Here is a 7,119-nt window from a genome sequence, read left to right on the forward strand (position 1 = left end):
GACTACATCCGGATGCTTGTTCAAGGCCAAGGCAATGCAAGTATCGTACATTTAACTAAACGAAACAGAGGTTTAGTATAAGCTGTAGACCCCGTTCTAAAATGGCGCTGATGGTTTCACTCAGGTGGTTAACTGACTCTTTTCATAGCTTCATTCTCTGGTTTTCCTGATGGTTTCATCCATCAAGTCTCATTTGCCCTTTCCCCTGTATGAGTGTTTGTTTGTTTGTTAGACTAGTTTGTGTTAGCGTTTAGTTAATAAAACTCTTGTGCACAAATTACACGAGTTTCTGATTCTGCCTTGCAAATTAATGTCCCTTTACGATTTTGATCCTTGCTACATGCTCTAATGCATTAATACTGTATGAAAGTATTTTCTGTGGCCACGAAAATATCCTTTCCTAGAGTTGATATGAACTTACACTGAATGTTCGCTGGACGAACAGATTAGTTGAGGGCAATTTAATTCTGCTACAGTTACTACTGGCAGCTGATATAAATAATTGTAATTAATCATAATTAACTGTAGTAATTTATATACATTTCCCTTTTGAGCTAATTTGCTCCACCCCCCTGCACATTTTGGCCCCCTCTCTGAACAGAGTGAGCACTGATGTGGAAGTGTGTGTGAGGAAATGACTCTAGCACAGGTCTTTGTTTCATCCTGTCAGTGGAGGTGCTGGAGGCGTCTGAGGAGCTCATTCAGTTGACTGGTCTGGTACGGGCCGGGGCAGAGCTCCGCTGTAGGATGTGGTAGTTGCTATTATTGTCTTACAGTATGTGCGAAAACTGACACTGTTGACTTTCTTAATAAATATATCTAGTGTTACTGTAGCATGTTTCTACCCCTCCTAATCAAATCACATTACAATGGATCATAAAAACAAGTCACACCCAGTATTTTGTCCAGCGGAATCTTCAGTTGCACTTTTTTATACTTTTTGTAAACATGTCAGATTACAGAAATTATATTTGTTGAAAATGGCATTTCAGTTTGTGTTTATAGGCATAGTTAATCCCAAAATGAAAATTTTGTCATCAAAATTTCATGTCTTTCATTCATCTTTGTAAAAACAAATGGATATATTTTTAATATTCTCTCATCATTTTTTGTGTTAAGCAAGAACATCTAAGCTTCTGTTTATGATATTTGATTTGCTATACTGTATGTGTGTTGATCAAGGTTTATCTGAGAATAAAAGCCCAAATTAAATATATAAATCATATAAAGTGAACAATGTGTCTTCAGAAGACTTTAAATAAAACAACTTGATTCATATGGATTACTTTTACAATGTCTTTATGTACTTTTTGAAGTCTGCAAATATTGGTTTTGCAGACTTTCAATATTAAAAATGTCTTCATTCATGTTTTGAAGATGAACGGATGCCTTATGGGTTTGCATTTTCATGACGGTGAGTAAATGATGAGAGATTTTTTTTTTTTGTTTTTGTTTTCATTGCCTTCACAAGAGAAAATTAAGGTTATTGACATAGCAGATAATTCCTTCAGTAAACAGCAGCTCTTTCTACAGAACAGCGGTGGAGTTTGTTTGCATCCTTTTCAGCAGAACTGCTAATCAAAAGTACATTTTCAACAGGCTACTGGTCAGGATGCCTCAACAAAACCATCAACCACAGGAACCTCTGCAAATTAAACTGGGATGGGAAAAAGCTTTTAGAGATCTTATTACACACTTCACCTTTATGAAATCTACAAACTACTAAAAACTAAAAACTGCTGGCTCTGACCCGCCTCACTCTCAGCATCAGAAGCAACTCTGATTTGGTCTTGGTCTTGTTCAAATTAAACACTGCATCAGAGCCGTCTTAACCCTTCCCATTGTCATGATAGTCACTGTTATTTATTTCTTCATTCCTGTAAGAAAAAATGAATTTTCTTCAAATGTGCTATTAGTCCTTAAAATAAAATCAGTCTACTTCTTATGTACTTGTCAAATCTATATTAACACAATTATACTTAAGTACTTGGCTCTTACTGACAATTATACAAAACAGTCTATTTTCTAAGTATATTTGGCCCATACTTGTACTTCATCCATTGTATTGGATGGCAAAATATAACAACTCAAATCAACATCCCAGTTCAACACAACACAGAAATAGTATAAACACTATTAAACTAGTAAAGTACACCCCAAAGTGTACTTTCATAAATAAAAAATTAGGCTACAAGTATATAACTAGTAACATAACAGTATACCTGTAAGTTTACTAATAGTGTAGGCTAGTTCGCAGTATATTTGCCATACAAAAGAAAAACCTAGATGTAAACTAGCTCTGTACTCAAAGTATATTATTACACTTAAAAGTATACTTTTATAAACTAAAATGTGGAACAATTTGGTCCCAACGAGTCTTGAAATAGGCCTGGTACTTATATTTACTACATAAAGTATACTTGGAAAACAAATTCAATGTATACTTGAAGTGTACTTCTGTTTTGTAAGGATCATGTACTGTTGCAATAGCAGACTGGTAAAAACCTGTGCGCTCTGCCTCCTGGAAGTCGTGTAAAGCCAACTAATGAGATTGGAGCTTGTGATTTCAGCAATATACACAGACATTCAGTGAACGAACGGAGGATGTGTTGTCTGAGGCTGAAACTAGTGCTGAGGATACTGACTGTGGCAAAGATATCACAGGGTGTGTATGTGAGTGTGTGAGAGAGAATGGAAAGGAAATGTGGGGGAAAATAATCCTGGCTTAAGACTGCACATCTGAGACAAGTCTAAACTAAACCCTTGTCAGACTGAGCAACCCATGAGCAACCTAAGTCAAATATTTAAGAGTGAAATCCACATCCGTTATATGAGTCTGAGCCAAACCACCAGACAGCGAGACATTGTGTTTGTGTGTTTGTGTGTGTGTGTGTGTGTGTGTGTGTGTGTGTGTTTGCTAGAAGACTGAAGTGTGTTAAGTAAGGGATAATGTACATCCAGCCGGTTGTTTATTCTGAGATAACAACCGGCTGGATGTACATTATGCCGCTTATTACACGGCATAATATACATCCAGCTGGTTGTTTATTCTGAGATAATAACCGGCTGGATGTACATTATGCCGCTTATTACACGGCTAAAAAGATTTGTTTTTATCATATATGTTGAAATTAATGCTGAAGTCTTCCATTGTAACACGCGGTGGTTAAGTGTTTTCAGTCACAAGATGGCGCCAGACAGTCAACGATAGCGGAGTGACTCGTTAAGCATATAAGTAGTACCGGTCAAGATAACTCGTAGTACCCGGATGAGCGGTGTGTTATTCAATTTGGCGGTTGTTATCTGGGAATAACATACCGCTGGATGGTGCGATTGACCAATCAGAATCAAGTATTCCACAGAGCCGTGTAATAATGCTGAATATATGCACACAAATCATGGACAGCCATGTCATCCCTATTCCTACATAATGCACCTCACCTGAACAACAAGATGTTTTGAAGAATGCTGGTAATCAAACAGTTGACGGTAGCTATTGACTTCCATTGTATGGAACAAAATACAATTTGAAGTCAGAGGTTACCGTCAGCTGTTTAGTTACCAACATTCTCCAAAACATCTAAGAAAGTAACTCATACAGGTTTGGAACAACTTGAGGGTAAGTAAATGATCACAGAATTTTAATTTTTGAGTGAACTATCCCTTTAATGCATCTAAAAAGCAATTAAGAAACACTACAGTCTTTACACTTTATACAACATCTGAAACTTCTGCTGTTTATAGAGCTGACACTCCAGGACAGATATTACATTCCACAAGCAATGTTGGATCATATTACAAACCACCATATTTTCCCTTATTCAAATTAATGATACACTACTCATTTTAATGCTTAGAAAGAAAGTGTGTGTGTGTGTGTGTGTGTGTGTGTGTGTGTGTGTGTGTGTGTGTGTTATTGTCCTGGCTGTTGATACTCAGAGATGGTAAAGGATTAAATTTCCAATCATTAGAGATAAGCAGACCAGTACCTCCACCTCTTCCAGTCAGACGGGGAGAGTGGGAAAAAGAGAAATTGTTGGTGAGTCCTGCAGGTGTAGCATTGTCCTCTGGTTTGATCCAGGTCTCTGTCAGGGCAATGAGGTTTAGTCTTGAATGACTAGTAATAGAAGTAATAAAATCTGCTTTGTTTACAGCAGACTGGCAATTCCAGAGACCAATAGAAAAAGAAAGTAGTATATGAGTAGACATAGGCAAAGTGCGCAGGTTGTTAGGATTGCGCTGCCTACAGTGTGTGATGCATGGTTTGCGAGTTTTCATATTAAAAAATGTGTAAAGAATATGCAAGCAATAAGGTAAATATTTTCCTGTATGTATTGCTCACTCTAGTTTTTTTTATTACAACAGTACTGTACAATTACAATTCAAACCCCAAAATTATACAAATGATCAGGCTATACCACTCTTAATCCAATCTTAACCTTACAACCCTTACAAAATAGTACTGTGGCATTCCAAGAATACCATGGTAGGCCTACATGTCTGAAAACCATGCAACTTACCATGGTACATTTTGGTACTTTTTATAGGTGAATTCCCCTCAACATCAAACAGACTCTCTCTCTCTCTGTGCGTGTGTGTGTGTGTGTGTGTGTTTGCCTGCAGGGTGTGAAGCAGAGGCTGGACATCATCAGGAGCAGCTCTCCTGAGTGCCTGTGGGCAGCTGTAATGTGATCTTTATGAGTGTGTTTATGAGGAAGGAAGTGCCGTGGAGGAGGTCACTCTGAACAATGCGGCACTAAAGCTGGCAGAGAGAAATCAGTGGGAACCAGGATGACCAGTCCCTCATCTCCATCTCCTGCCCGAATCACTCTCACAATTACCAACAACACCATGCAGACAACAGAGATGTAACACATCGCTCTTCAGATGTCATAAACACATGCTGTTTGGACAGACAGCCCTAGTTCATCAATGTCAGGCAGTTGGACAGCAGCTTAGTTTATTTGATTGCTGTAGTGCAACCAGAAATACTGCCTCCCAGCTAACAGAGAACGTTCTCTTTGAGATTTGGGCAACGTTCTAGTAAGAACATTAGAACAAAAACATTAGTTATACATCATTCATGGAATGTGTTTTTTTTTCTGTAATGTTTCAGGTTGATATTTGTCTGATTTTTTTTTTTTTTCAGAACATTGAGAGAGCATCTAAAAGTAACATTTCAATAATGTTTGTAAAAATGATAAATGATGACAGCATATTTGATGTGCCAACACAAAACTCATGATACACAGAGTTCATTTCAGGCTAGTATTTTTATCAGATCTGCTTATTAAATGAGGCTTATATTTCAGACGGTATAAACTGGTGGTAAACATAACATTTCAAGTAACTGTTTGCTTTTGTTTTTCAGAGCCACTAAGTGCCTATTAATGCCCACCTGAACAAAGTCCATGATTAGTCAAAAAGCATACAAAATTTAGCCAGATGACTATCACACGATAGATCTGTAATACACAGGCATGTGCACACATTAACCCTTGAAATACAGCAGGTGTTTTACTGACCACTGCTAGTAGTGTTTAAAGTCAGCATCCTACAGAGTACAACAGTCGGTTTCCAGACGTAAAATCCCATGAATTTTCTCCAAAGAGAGCTGATTTTTAATGATTACTTAAAGATAGACCTACTTTGAGCTACAAGGTTGTTAATTGATGATATGCTTTTGTTGAAATCATCAGTCTGCATTATTTGGACTTTTTTATTTTTTAAACTGTATATAATAGTGGAATTTCATGGTGAAAAAATACATTACCAATGATTCAGCAAAGAAATCTCCACGAATATATATATATATATATGTGTGTGTGTGTGTGTGTGTGTGTGTGTATACATGAACTTCTTTAATTGTATATTTGTATATTCTCCATTGCTTTTCATTCAATTATGTCTTTGCAATGCTTCATTTCCCTCATTAAAGCCATTAATAAAAATTGGGAAAATTGGGAAAAATGGGACTAGTTTTTGAACAAACCATTGAAGTATTGAACTTTGGCTTTTCTCACATTCTTAGTGCTATGGACATGAATGTTACTTCAAGACACTTGATTTTTTTTTTTTTTTTATTGTTACTTTTCTAAGCAGTAATACTTGATGTTTACCTGGTGGTTGATAAAGGGAAGCTAAAATGGGCATAGACTGTCATTGTCAAATGAACCTGAGCCATCTGTAAAGACTTGTCTTGATTCTTTTGACTTGAGCCTGCAAGTCAAAAGCAATCTATTCAATAGCAACCTAGCACAGCCTAGACACCCAAGTAACCACCTGGCTCTGGGAATCACCCACAATACCCTAGAAGTGTGGTGTTGAGTTTTGCACAAATTAAAATATCTTGTTTTGTGTTTCATGTATTACACACAGAACTATTTATATCAACTTGAAGACATCTGAGAGGAGGACTTCACAACCTTGTTTTTGAAATTCATCCCGCTGTCTGGCCCAAAGTCCAGAGTGGGTTAGACTGAATTCACAGATGAACACCTGATTCTAGATGAAATGCAAAATGAATATAACCATACTTACAGTTTACACGCCTAAACACATATCTGTGGGTCTCCCTCGACCCCAACATACAATACATTTGTGTTCAGAGGCCTGTCAGAGCACAAACCATACAAATGTGACACAATCTGTCCATTATTCTACAAACACAGTGTCGCATTTCATTGTATTTACATGTATAATGCAGGAATGTAAGTGTGTGTGAGCTCACTGGAGTTACACACACATTCTTGGCCCAACATATGCTTCATTGAGAGCTCATTCTGACAGTTCTGATCCTCGGATTCAGACCTCACAGCCAGAGGCCACTTCACAAAATAATTACGTTTTCTCATAAGATGGGGTTGATATTCTACTCATTGTGCTCTATTGTATACTGCACATTTTGGCAAATGTTATCCCATGTGTACAGAAACCGTACATTCTGCGCGCAGTATGCATACTGCATAAACAGTAGGTAGTATGCTAGTATGCTATTCGGCACACAGCCTTAAAGGGGTCATATGATGCTGCTAAAAAGAACATTATTTTGTGTATTTGGTGTAATGAAATGTGTTTATGCGGTTTAAGGTTCAAAAAACACATTATTTTCCACATACT

General features: G+C 37.2%; 1 protein-coding gene across 1 annotated transcript in view; it reads right to left on the bottom strand.

Annotated features, from left to right (window-relative positions):
* The window catches only part of LOC107689489 (dedicator of cytokinesis protein 9), a 90,849-nt gene that overhangs the window by 82,287 nt on the left and 1,443 nt on the right, over positions 1–7,119 (bottom strand). The gene's annotated exons all lie outside the window — the stretch shown is intronic.

The sequence above is a fragment of the Sinocyclocheilus anshuiensis genome, unplaced genomic scaffold, assembly GCF_001515605.1.
Source record: "Sinocyclocheilus anshuiensis isolate Anshui unplaced genomic scaffold, SAMN03320099.WGS_v1.1 scaffold1199, whole genome shotgun sequence".
Taxonomy (NCBI): domain Eukaryota; kingdom Metazoa; phylum Chordata; class Actinopteri; order Cypriniformes; family Cyprinidae; genus Sinocyclocheilus; species Sinocyclocheilus anshuiensis.